Genomic DNA, 13,042 nt, shown 5'->3' on the forward strand with positions numbered 1-13,042 from the left:
TGGTTGGAGGATGACACAGAGAAGGTCTATGCCAGACCTTCTTTTCTCCTCTGCCAGAGTCTCCACGCATCTCACCGTCCCTTGAGATGGGATAGTTGTGTCAAAGGTCAACTTGTTGATCCTTCAAGACATGGAGTTAGATCGATGTGTCATTTAACCAAATCTAAAATAATAATAATTATTATAGAATATAATAATAATTATTATAGAATATAATAATAATTATAGAATATAATAATAATTATTATAGAATATAATAATAATTATTATAGAATATAATAGTAGTAATAATTGACTTTTGGGGTCATACCCAGAGATGCTCAGGGCTGACTCCTGGCTCTGCAACTCAGAAATTACTCCTGGCGGTGCTCAGGGGATCCTATGGGATGCTGGGGATCGAACCCAAGTCAGCCGCATGCAAGACAAATGCCTTCCCTGCTGTGTTATTGCTCCAGCCCCTAAAGTAATTATTAAGCTATGGTATGAACTTTCACACACAACCCTGTGTGCACATACAGAGCACCCATGTTTGTGCATATATCGACCAGGAGACCAATGTGCCCACTCAAAGAAGAATTTGTAGGTGCATGCTATAACAACAATAGCCAGGAAGGATCACGCTGGACAAGATCTGAGTGTTAAAAGTCGGTAAAGGGATATTCTTGATAACCTTTCAGTATCAATATTGCAAACCATAATGCCCAAAAGGGGTGAGAGAGAGCTAGAGAGAGAGAGACAGAGACACAGAGACAGAAAGACAGAAAGAAAGAGAGAGACCAGGAAGAGAGAGAGAGAGAGAGAAAGAGAGAGAGAGAGAATAGGGGGTGAGGTGGAGGTGATGGGAGGGAACCTGGGGACCCTGGTGCTGGGAAATGTGCCCTGGTGGAGGGATGGGTGTTGGAGCACTGTGTGACTGAAACCCAATCATGAACAGCTTTATCAGGGTCTATCACAGGGATTCAATGAAAAAGATTTTTTTTAAAAAAGCAATTTGTAGGTTCATATTCAAATGGAAGTTTCTTGCCAATGAGCATGACCGCTGTGAAGCCATGTGGGGGGGGGACTCATATAGGGCTGGGGCAGGCAGGAGAGCCTACATCCAGTCCTATCTGCTGGATTGATGAGCGGGACCAAAAGAGATGAGGAGGCACTGCCCCAGTGCACACAAACGGATGCAGTTCCCGACTGGAAGGACAGCATGGAAATCCATCATGGGATGCATGCCCAATAAAGAATACTCAGAGTGGGGCCAGAGCAATAATAGCATAGTGAGGAGGACATTTGCCTTGCACGTGGCCGACCCGGGTTCGATCCCCGGCATCCCATAGGGTCCCCTGAGCACCGCCAGGAGTGATTCCTGAGTACAGAGCCAGGAGTCAGCCCTGAGCATCACTGGTGTGACCCAAGAAGAAAAGAAAAAAAAACTCAGAGTGACCCACTCTCTGGAGGAAAACCAATCTATGGCCATCCATCAGTGGGAACAGAGAAGGCCATGAAATCATTCAGACACGAGGTCCACAGCAATGAGGCACTCACCCCCAAACTGAGGCTAAGAGGAAAATCAGACAGAACTTATCCTATAGGAACTCGGAGCCTATAAACACTCAGGGAAAAGGGCTTTGGGTGGGGGTGAGTCTAGGCCTATTTATATCTACATCATTCTTGTTTGCTTTTTTCCCTTTGTTTCTGTTTTTTTTTTCTACCTAGGATCCTGTCCTTTTCAACTGCTCTTCCCGATAAATTATGTTCTGACAAAGATACCGCCTCACCATCTTCTCAATTTATTGCTTCAAATCACAGTCTCACTGTGCCAGAAGTTTCACTGCATCCACTGGAGATGCTGCATGCAATTGGAGACACTGCATCCAATCTGGTGTTTGGTACACATTTGTTTGCTGCATCCTCCGTGCAGTGGGCCCAGAGGGTATACGAGTGCAGTAGCAATGGGAGGGGGTCAATTTGGGCCCACCTGGTGATTGCTCCGCAGTGTTTTAGTCCTAGAACTTGAAAACTCTGCCAGGCCCTGATGCAAGCCTATTCCCGGAGAGTCTGTTCCTCTGCTCTCTCAGAAAGTGATGGCCCTAATGTCAGGGTTTGTGACGAGCTCTCTGGGGTGTTAAGAACAGAACCAGAACTACAGGTTCATTCTATACATTGGTTCCTAGCAACTGCCACTTAGCGGAGAGGAAGCGAGGCAGCGTCCCACGGACTTTTAAGTATGGGGCTGGAAGGAAATCATATGTTATTTGACTTGGAAAGTTTTACTTCTTTCTTTTTTCCATTTTCCTTCTTTCTTTTCATCTTCCCTTCATGCATGCCTGTCTTCCTTCCTTCCTTCCTTCCTTCCTTCCTTCCTTCCTTCCTTCCTTCCTTCCTTGTTTTCTACCTTCTTTCTTTTCTTTCTCTCTCTTTCTTCCTTTCCTTTCCTTTTCTTTCTTTCTTCCTACCTTCCCTTCTTCCTTTTTCATTCCTTCCTTTCCTTCCTTTTTCTCTTTCTCTTCCTTCCTTTCTTCTTCCTATCTTCCTTCCTTCCTTCCTTTCTTTCTTTCTTTCTTTCTTTCTTCCTTCCCTCCTTTCTTCCCTCCTCCCCTTCCTTCCTCCCTCCCTCCCTTCCTTTCTCCCTTCCCTCCCTCCCTTCCTCTCTCTTTCCCTCTCTCCTTCCTTCCTTCCTTCCTCCCTCCCTCCCTCCTTCCCTCCCTTCCTCTCTCCTTCCCTCCCTCCCTCCCTCCCTCCTTCCTTCCCTCCCTCCCTTCCTCTCTCCTTCCCTTCTTTCCTCCTTCCCTTCCTTCCTTCCTTCCTTCCTTCCTTCCTTCCTTCCTTCCTACCTTCCTTCCTTCCTTCCCTCCTTCCCTCCTTCCTTCCCTTCTGTTCATATGTCATATAAGGACTGCACACAGGAAATGGATTGTTTCTGATTTGGGGTGATCTCTACCAAGTTCATGTACCTTCAACAGTCATTCTCAGGTCAGGAGAGGAAGCAGGTGTAGGTCCGAGACTCTGGGAACTGACTGGAATGAGGTCAGACACTTTAAAACGAACAGACTGAAACCCAGTTCATTGGAGTTCCCACTTCAACGCCTTCTCCAGGTGTCGGGGAGGTGGTTGGCTCTGAGCTCCCTCCCAGGGGGGCTGGGGGAAACAGGTGATGCCAAGGATGGAACCGAGGTCGGGCGGATGCAGGCAAGCGCCTTAACCTGTGTACTATTTCTTTAGTTTTCAAAAGAGGGAAGGCGGCGGGTGGCGGCATCACCCCCTCCACCGAGGAGCTGAGCTACCCCGAGTACGCGCCCCACGCACCCCAACGCTCGAATGGGGACAAGCGTCCAAGCGTCTGGCAATAATTTTGATAGCTGTTGGACTGGGTGTCGCAACTCTTGCCTTTGCAGGTCGCTATGCATTTCAGGTCTGGAAACCTCTAGAACAAATAATCACAGAAACTGCAAAGAAGATTTCAACTCCTAGTATTTCATCCTTACCCTAAAGGAGGATTTGAACAGAAAATGAATCGGGCAAGAAGTTAGTCTTGTTTTGGGCATAAGCCCACCTGCTGGTAAGGCCAAGATTAGAACAGCTCACAAGAGAATCATGATTTTATATCATCCAGATATAAGGTGGATCTCCTAACTTAGCAACCAAAATCCACGGTCCACGGTCCTCCCGTTGTTCATCGATTTGCTCGAGCGGACCCAGTAACGTCTCCATTGGAGACTTTGTTGTTACTGTGTTTGGCATAGCGAATACGTCATCACGGGGAGCTTGCCAGGCTCTGCCGTGCGGGCGAGATACTCTCGGTAGCTTGCCGGGCTCTCCGAGAGGGGCGGAGGAATCGAACTCGGATCGGCCATCAACCAAAATAAACAAAGCAAAAGACTTGTTAGAACCAACCATCAAACATTGATCGATGCCTAAGGACCACCCTAAAGGGCTGGGAGAAAGAATAACTTGGCAAGAAAAATCCTGCAAACGAAATGACACCATGCTTTTGTAATTTTCATAATTGTACTGACCACTATTCATTTGTTCATGACTACACTATATGATAATAAATGAACAATAACCAAAAGAAAAAAAAGGGAAGGCATAAAACAAGAGGAGCGGAGACACAGAGCCCGACAAATTGCAAAGCAGTTCACTGAAACGAATCCTCTTCCTGCCTGCCCGACTCCCGGGGAACGTGAACTGCTTTTTTTCTAGAGTAGAAAAGGGATGTGGCGACATCCTTCCCGAAGGTGCTGGAACGCCGGTCCAGACACCAAAGGGAGGGAAATCAAAACCAAACCCATGGATGCTCCTTGGCCATTCACGTTTGTGGCTCCGGCATCCTGTCACGTGGATTTTGCTGTAAGTGGCTCTTTACCTAAACAGAGATTCTCCTCTACAACCAAGGAGAGATTCCCAAGATTCCCAAGATGAAAATCCCTCACACAGACACAGGAAGCATTAAGAAGCTTTAACCAAAAAAACAAAAACAAAAACAAAAACCAAACAAACAAACAAAAACAAAAAACAAAGACAAAACAAAATATACCACAACCCCACACTGCCAGTTTCTATAACTTTTTTGGGGGGGGGGGGTCACACCTGGCAATGCTCAGGGGTTCCTCCTGGCTCTGCACTCAGGAATCACTCCTGGCAGTGCTCGGGGGACCCTATGGGATGCTGGGAATCGAACCTGGGTTGGTCATGTGCAAGGCAAACGCCCTCCCCGCTGTGCTATTGCTCCAGCCTCAGTTGCTATAATTTTCAAAAATGATGATCTCATTTATAGAAATCCCAGCAAGAATCTCAAATTTCGACTTGCTCATATTGTCGTAAAGATTAGACCTATTCTATTTTTATAAGCAAAACCAGATCTAATCTTCATAAAGATTGGATCTGTACACAGAAAAATTAATGGCCTGGTGGATAAATTAGTTTTTTTTTTCTTTTTTGTACTGAGTGATTTCTTACACAAATTGAAACTGCTATTAGAAGTCCTGAAATTCTTTTACACATTCAGATTAAAGTAAAATAGAAAGTGAAAACAGAACAATTTTTTTTAAATAAAACCGAGTCCAAGGAAGGCTAGTTGTTAAAATATTCAAATACTACCTTTTCAAGGCAGATAAATTTCAGGTCTTTGAATATTTAGTGTAGAGCTTGTTTTTATTATATTCTTAAAATTATTAGATACTTTTGTAAATCTAAGACCAAATTGTTAGGAAAAGATTCTTCTTAATATTCTTTATGTTAAGAATGTATTATAAATATTATGTGGATTTTATTGGCCATAGTTCCTTTTGAAGATTTTAATTTTAATTTTTATGTTAATATCCGGCAAGCTACCGAGAGTATCTCGCCCGCATGGCAGAGCCTGGCAAGCTACCCGTGACGTATTCGATATGCCAAACACAGTAACAATAAGTCTCACGATGGAGATGTTTGATTTGCTCCAGCAAATCGATGAACAATGGGAGGACCGTGACCGTGACCATCCGTGATGTTAATTTAACTTGAAAATAAAGTTAAAATAGTTCCTTCCCCCAAAAAAGTAAATTTTTTTTTAAGTAAGACTGATTTTAGCACTGTAGCACTGTGGCCCTGTTGTCCACAGTGTTGTTCATCGATTTGCTCAAATGGGCACCAGTAACGTTTCCATTATGAGACTTGTTGTGACTGTTTTTGGCATATTGAATACACCCTGGGGAGCTTGCCAGGCTCTGCTGTGTGGGCGGGATACTCTCAGTAGCTTGCAGGGCTCTCTGAGAGAGACGGAGGAATCAAACCCGGTTTGGCCACGTGCAAGGCAAATGCCCTCCCCGCTGTGCTATTGCTCCAGTCCAAGACTGATTTTACTTTATTACAAGATTTTCCTGGCTCCCAGAATACCTTTGGTTTTGAACTTGAGAGGCTGGATCAGAACTGTGTCCAAGTTATCCTGTTGCCAGTACATCTGAGTTTGTCGCAACGTTGAACTTGAACATCTAAAAAACCTGAACTGAAAAATCAAGTAGAAACTCAAAGAACACATACTCTGTGCTTTGAACTATTTTCCCTGATCATTTTACTCCGAGCAAACAAAAAGGTAAACCAAGGAAGAAAACGTGCTGAGTTAAAAAGTTTTGTGTGAATAACCTACACACGAGGGATCACCTATGGATAATTTGTGAAGAGTCGTAGATTCTACATTTAAGATGGAATTAAATTTTTTCCCCCGACATCCATGGTAACATGAAGTAGGTTTGCTAGTAGATAACATTACTTTGAAACCCCCATGTTATGACATATCTCTTGGTGGCCTTACACCCACTGAAAGATCACGAATCACTAATCACGACCAGACCATCCTGTTATTCGTCGATTGCCTTGAGCAGGCCCCAGTAACGTCTCCTTCATCCTAGCCTTGAGATTTTTAAGAAAGTGCTATATTCAAGGCTCTTTAGGACAATGAGACCCATCATTGTTACTGGTATTTGGCATATTGGGTACGCCACGGGGAGTTTGCCAGACTCTGCCGTGTGGGCAAGCTACATTTGGTAGCCTGCCAGTTTGTCAAAGTAGGAATGAGATGTCATAATAAGATGTTGCGCGGCCGCATTTGCGGCCGCGTGGTTCCAGGAGCTGGTTTTTATAGTCTCTGGGTCTTGGCTGTTGATGGGATTACACGGTGCCAGGGGGCCAGTTGGTGGGTGTGACCCCCGCCTACTGGAATTCGGAGGATCTGGGTGGAGGATGCTCAGCCCCAATCCGAGTAGGCTTGGAGATCTCAGCCCTGGGTCCCGCTTCCCTTTGTTCCTCTGCTGGTACCTTCAGGTGTGCAGAGAGTGGTCTCAGCATGGTGGTGGCTGGTCCTGGAGGTCTTTGGCTGCTGGAGCCCTGGTCCGGGCGGGGAGGAAAGCTCAACCCACTCCCCTGCAAGGGGCCCCGGCAAGGACAGCCAGGTGCGGGGGCAGGAGACTGCACTGGCGCCATGTAATCCCATCAACAGCCAATACTCAGAGACTATAAAAACCAGCTCCCGGAAGAGAACAGTGCACTGAAAGATATTCGTTAAAAAAAAAATTATGAGACACACAAAAGAATCTCCCAACTGAGCTGCTCGCTGCAGAGATGTCTCTGGACTTTAAGCCAGGCCGACTTCACCAGGGTGCCTCAGATGGGGGCAGGGATTGTCCCCTCTACCTGTCCCCCTAAAAACCGTGGTGGCTGCCAATTTCTAGAACCCAATGAGAAGTCCGGGGATGCAGGTTCAGTGACAGCAAACTCCAGTCCTCAAGGGATAGGGGATGGGCCGGTCCCACTCATCCCCCATCCCCAAGGGACCCTGGAGGTCACATCCACAAACTGTCTCCAGCTCCTACTTAAGCTCCTTGACCGCCAAGATCCAGAGACACACAAAAGAATCTCGGAACCAAGCAGCTCACATCTCCCACCTCCAGCCTCTATGGCAGACACATTCCCTCCTACTCTCTCTCTCCTTTTGGGTGATGAAGTGTGTTTCTAATCCCAGCAGTTTCTCTACGCTATGGATTCATGTTCTCAATGGGTCAGGATCAAGGGCATCAGCCCAGCAAATATTACCCCTCCGGGGTCATGGCAGCATAAAGGAAACAACACCTTTCCTGGGTCCCATCACTCAAACTGGTCTGTACATTTCAGGCCTTTATTATTGGTTTTTGTTGTTGTTGTTTCATTCTTAGAATCATTAAACGTCTTGTGACTATCCCCAAAGAGACGCCAAGGACGCATGTGATCTTATGGCTTCTGGTGGTCTGTCTCTACTTTATCCTAGCTTGAGGTTATGTTGTACCTAATTTCATTGAATTTTTTTTTTCTTTTTGGGTCACACCCAGCGATGCTCAGGGGTTACTCCTGGCTCATGCACTCAGGAATTACTCCTGGCGGTGCTTGGGGGACCATATAGGATGCTGGGAATCGAACCTGGGTTGGCCATGTTGGCTGCGTGCAAGGCAAATGCCCTACCCGCTGTGCTATTGCTCCAGCCCCCTCATTGAATTTTTTTAATTTTCTGCCTATGTGCTGCATTTCTTTTTTGGGGGGGTGGTCACACCCAGCGATGCTCAGGGGTTACTCCTAGCTCATGCACTCAGGAATTACTCCTGGCAGTGCTTGAGGGATGCTGGGAATTGAACCCAGGTCAGCCATGTGCAAGGCAAACACCCTCTCCACTGTGCTATCGCTCTAGCCCCGTGCTGTCATTCTAATGTGGTAATTTGGGAGGATTCCGTAGGACCCCCCCAAAAAAAAACCACACCCCAGATATGCTTCCAATATGATATTTTCACAATCCCAGAATGGTTATTCTTTGTTACAAAGGAGATTGAATGCTATGGAGGTAAAGTTATTTGTCCAAGATCCCACCACGAAATGCCCATGGAAGCATTTTGATCAGGACCCAGCGCAGAAAATACTAGAAGGGCTTCATGGTTTGCAGACCCTCCTGAGCTGCCCAGCTAAGGGGCTGGCCTGCTGGTAATACTTGACCGAAACAGATCCATTCAAAGACGAAACGCTCCGTGGAGTCTCCCAAGGAATTTATACGCTGCAACCGGCCATTTAAAAACTCCCAATTTGCTAATTCTCCATAACCCTCTGCACAGGGCCAATTAGTAATCAGATCTGGAGAGCCAAAGTTTTGCTTCAGGCAGGAAATCGCCACGAGTCCCGAGGGAGGACGAGTTCCAGTTCACGCCGATGCCTTTATAAAATCTTGTTCCAGATTCAGAGGCTGTAATGGACTTCCCAGGCTTGCAATACTGCGCTGAGAAAAAAAAATAGCGTTTCCTCATTTCCTCCTTCCTGATGGGGCCTGCTCGGCTCACCCAGCTCTTGTTGACTTACTGTGGTTTGCATAAAATTATCCCTCCCTCATCGACACGTAGAAGATAATGGTTATTTGCCTATAAATCTAACAGGTAGGTGGTTTTATTTACTGCCCTGCTTCTAAGCCACAGGTCGAACAAGTGGCAGTTGTTCCCCAAACCTTTTCCGTTTTTATGAGATTTGGAACTGTTCCTCCTTGTTGCTTGGCATTTTTTTTTTTCCGTTTGGCAGCTTGGGGCTCCTTTCTTCATGATGCGGGGGCTGTGGTTGGCGTGAACAGAGGCTTCCGGGAAAGGTAGGGTGTTAGTAGCCGGGAGTGTGTCCTGTTGCAAGAGAATGACCTCTCCTCATGCTGTGGGGTCAGGGGGGGCTCTTTCCAGCTACACACACAGCCGTGAAGAGCTCCCACACCTCCTCTCACCTCCTCAAATGCTCTGTTCTTGCACATAGAAGAACGGCCAGGAATCTGATGGTGCTGTTGCTTTGGATTTATTTCCGGCATGTTAGAAGCCTCTTATAAGTTTCCTTTTAATGCTCATGTTTGATCATTTCTATTTTTTTCTTATATAGGAGGACTGCTATTTATTATGTTTGATCATTTCTTTTTTATTTTTTTGCTTTTTTTTTGGTCACACCCAGGAATGCTCAGGGGTTACTCCTGGCTTTGCACTCAGGAATCACTCCTGGCGGTGCTCGGGGGACCATATGGGGTGCTGAGAATCGAACACGGGTCGGCTGCATGCAAGGCAAACGCCCTACCCGCTATGCTATTGCTCCTGCCCCTATGTTTGATCATTTCTAAGCACTTTTTTTTCTTTTTGGGTCCCACTCAGCAATGCTCAGGGGGTCAGTCCTGGCTCTGCACTCAGGAATCACTCCTGACGGTGCTCGGGGGACCCTATGGGAGGCTGGGGATCGAACCCGGGTTGGCTGCGTGGAAGGCAAATGCCCTCCCTGCTGTGCTATTGCTCTGCTCCCCTCTAAGCAATAAGCAATTCTTTTCTTTTTGCTTTTTGGGTCACACCCAGCGATGCACAGGGGTTACTTCTGGCTCTGCACTTAGGAATTACCCCTGGTGGTGCTCAGGGGGACCATATGGGATGCTGGGAATTGAACCTGGGTCAGCTGTGTGCAAGGCAAATGCCCTCCCTGCTGTCCTATTGCTCTGACACCCTCTAAGCGCTTCTTAAAGATTAGCACTGTAGCACTGTCCTCCCACTGTTCATCAATTTGCTCGAGTGGGCCCAGTAACGTCTCCATGGTGAGACTTGTTGTTACTGTGTTTGGCATATGGAATATGTCACGGACAGCTTTCCGGTCTTCGCCATGCGGGTGAGATACTCTCGGTAGCTTGCTGGGCTCTCTGAGAGGGGCAGAGGAATCGAACCCCGGTTGGACAGCCAGCCGCTTGCAATTAAAGATGAAATAAGTAAAAAATTGTCACTTTGCTTTAGACAGCAAAGTTAGCTTCCTTTCGGGGAAGAACAAACAGAAGAGAAAGCTGGAGATGAAATGTGTCCATTTTTTTTTTTTGTTTTTCTTTTTGGGTCACACCCGGCAATGCACAGGAATTACTCCTGGTTCATGCACTCAGGAATTACCCCTGGCGGTGCTCGGGGGACCATAGGGGATGCTGGGAATCGAACCTAGGTCGGCTGCGTGCAAGGCAAACGCCCTACCCGCTGTGCTACTGCTCCAACATCAGTCCATTTCTTTTTATAAATGAGAATGGCATTTTTTTTTCTTTTTGGGTCACATCCAGCAATGGTCAGAGGTTACTCTTGGCTCTTCACTCAGGAATTACTCCTGGTGGTCCTCGGGGGCCCCTATGGGGTGCTGGAGATCGAACACAGGTCAGTCACATGAAAGGCAAATGCCCTCCACTGTGCTATCTCTCCAGCCCTGAGAATGTCATTAAGACACAATCAGGCTCTTGAGGTTCCAGGGGCCTTAGGAAGCTTTTGAACAAATCCAGCCCAAAGTGGCATTGCTTATACAAAGAAACTCATTTAAAACTGGAACCACGAATGAAATGTGGTTGAAAAATCACGTCTGTTTTAAATATATTTTCAGATTTCAAAGTTATTGGGCCAGAGACTGGAGTTTTATAAGCCACTACTTAAAGATGATGACTGTAAACTTAAGCTACAATCATTGTTTCAACCCATGAAAGCAGGGTTGGAAAATATCATACCATACTTAAGTCTACCTATCTTCATAAATTTCTGAAAATACAGAATCTGCTTATATTCTTCCTAACGACCAATGAGGTTGTTCCCAAACCCAACTTGGTTATATTGTGACCCCTTTAAGGTCACGGTCCTCCCGTTGTTCATCGATTTGCTCGAGCGGGCCCAGTAACGTCTCTATTGGAGACTTTGTTGTTACTGTGTCTGGCATATCGAATACGTCATGGGTAGCTTGCCAGGCTCTGCCGTGCAGGCGAGATACTCTCGGTAGCTTGTCGGGCTCTCCGAGAGGGGCGGAGGAATCGAACTCAGGTCGGCCATGTTGGCTGTGTGCAAGGCAAACGCCCTACCGCTGTGCTATCGCTCCAGACCCCTTTAAGACAAAAGAAAAATCCAGGCATTTTTCTCTCCCCTCCCTATATCTACACATATATGAATACAAGAAGCCAAATTTGTGTTGTGTTTCGAAGCTCATATATTAGGTTCAATTGACTCTGGACTCTACCTATTCATTTAACTCTCTTTTTCATCCTACCTATTTTTCTTGAAATTACACAATTTTTATTTGGAGGTTTTGAAGGTGGGAGAGAGAGAGAGAGAGAGAGAGAGAGAGAGAGAGAGAGAGAGAGAGAGAAAGATGCTCAAGAGAGAATGTGGGCTTCTCCAAGGGCGGAGAGACCCCTACACACATCCCAGCATTAGACAGGAAAGCACGAAAGTACACATCTCAAGAGGGGAGATTCAGGCGACACATGTGCTCGGGCGACATATGTGTCCAGCCACATGGACACAAGCTGCTTATGGACTAGGCAGCATATGCGTGTCCATTCTACCTATTTTTGAGAGCGTTTCATATTTTACTGTTTTCCATTAACTTTGGTTCTGCTTTGGGGGACACACCTGGTGATGCTCAGGGGTTCCTTCTGGCTCTGCACTCAGAAATCACTCCTAGAGGTGTTCAGGAGACCCTATGGGATGCTGGGGATCAAACCCGGATCAGCCTTATTCAAGGCAAGCGCCTCCCTGCTGTACATTATCTCTCTAGCTCATATATTCACCATGTTTTCATTTTCTATCCTCAATAACGTGCTGGCATCTTTTTTTCCCTGCTTTTTGGGTCATACCTGGCGATGCTCAAGGTTGACTCCTGGCTCTGCACTCAGGAATTACTCCTGGCGGTGCTCAGGGGACCCTATGGGATGCTGGGAATTGAACCTGGGTCAGCCACGTACAAGGCAAATGCCCTATCCGCTGTGCTATCACTCCAGCCCCTGTGCTGTCATCTTTGGGATGTCTGGGACCTTGGAATGGGGGAGAAGCTGACCCTTTGAGGGTGCTCATTCCCAGAGTGAGCTGAAAGTCTGTCTGTGAGCACACCTTTGACACACAGTTTGTCCAATCAAAGACCATCCCTGCAACTATCTCCTGTGTCAAACGTTTACATACCAAGTCAATAGTCTGCCAACCCTTGTCCAGTTCCAGAATACCAGGAACTACAGCGACATCGCACAGCTCACTGAAATTATTCAAACTCGCCACTCCTAATCTCACGCAGCTTATCAACCCTCCCTTACTCACCCCTTCCATAGCCAAGGCTCTGACCTCCAACTTCCTCTTCCCACATCTCTCCTAACCGACTTGGCATGCCCAGATAATGGGCCAACCAGCCCTGAGTATCATCTTCCGGGCCATGAGGACTAACAAAGACAACTGTTTGCTGACTCTTGGCCTCTCCATTGCGTGTACATCCTTTGAGACAAAGCCTTTTTCCTCCCCCTTCTTATTTTTTTAAGTGAAACACCACAAGGTCCAGTTGTAGACTTACAAACTTTTGTGCTTGGATTTCAGTTATACAATGATCAAGTACCCATCCCTCCACCAGTGCCCATTCTCCACCACCAATGATCCCAGCATCCCTCCCACCCCCACCCCATCCCCCCATCCCACCCCGCCTCTGTAGTAGGGCATTCCCCTTTTCTCACTCTTTCCTTTAGGGTGTTGTAGTTTGCAACAGAGGTATTGAGTGGCCA

Source organism: Sorex fumeus, unplaced genomic scaffold (genome assembly GCF_029834395.1).
Source record: "Sorex fumeus unplaced genomic scaffold, SorFum_2.1 ptg000226l, whole genome shotgun sequence".
NCBI classification, from domain to species: domain Eukaryota; kingdom Metazoa; phylum Chordata; class Mammalia; order Eulipotyphla; family Soricidae; genus Sorex; species Sorex fumeus.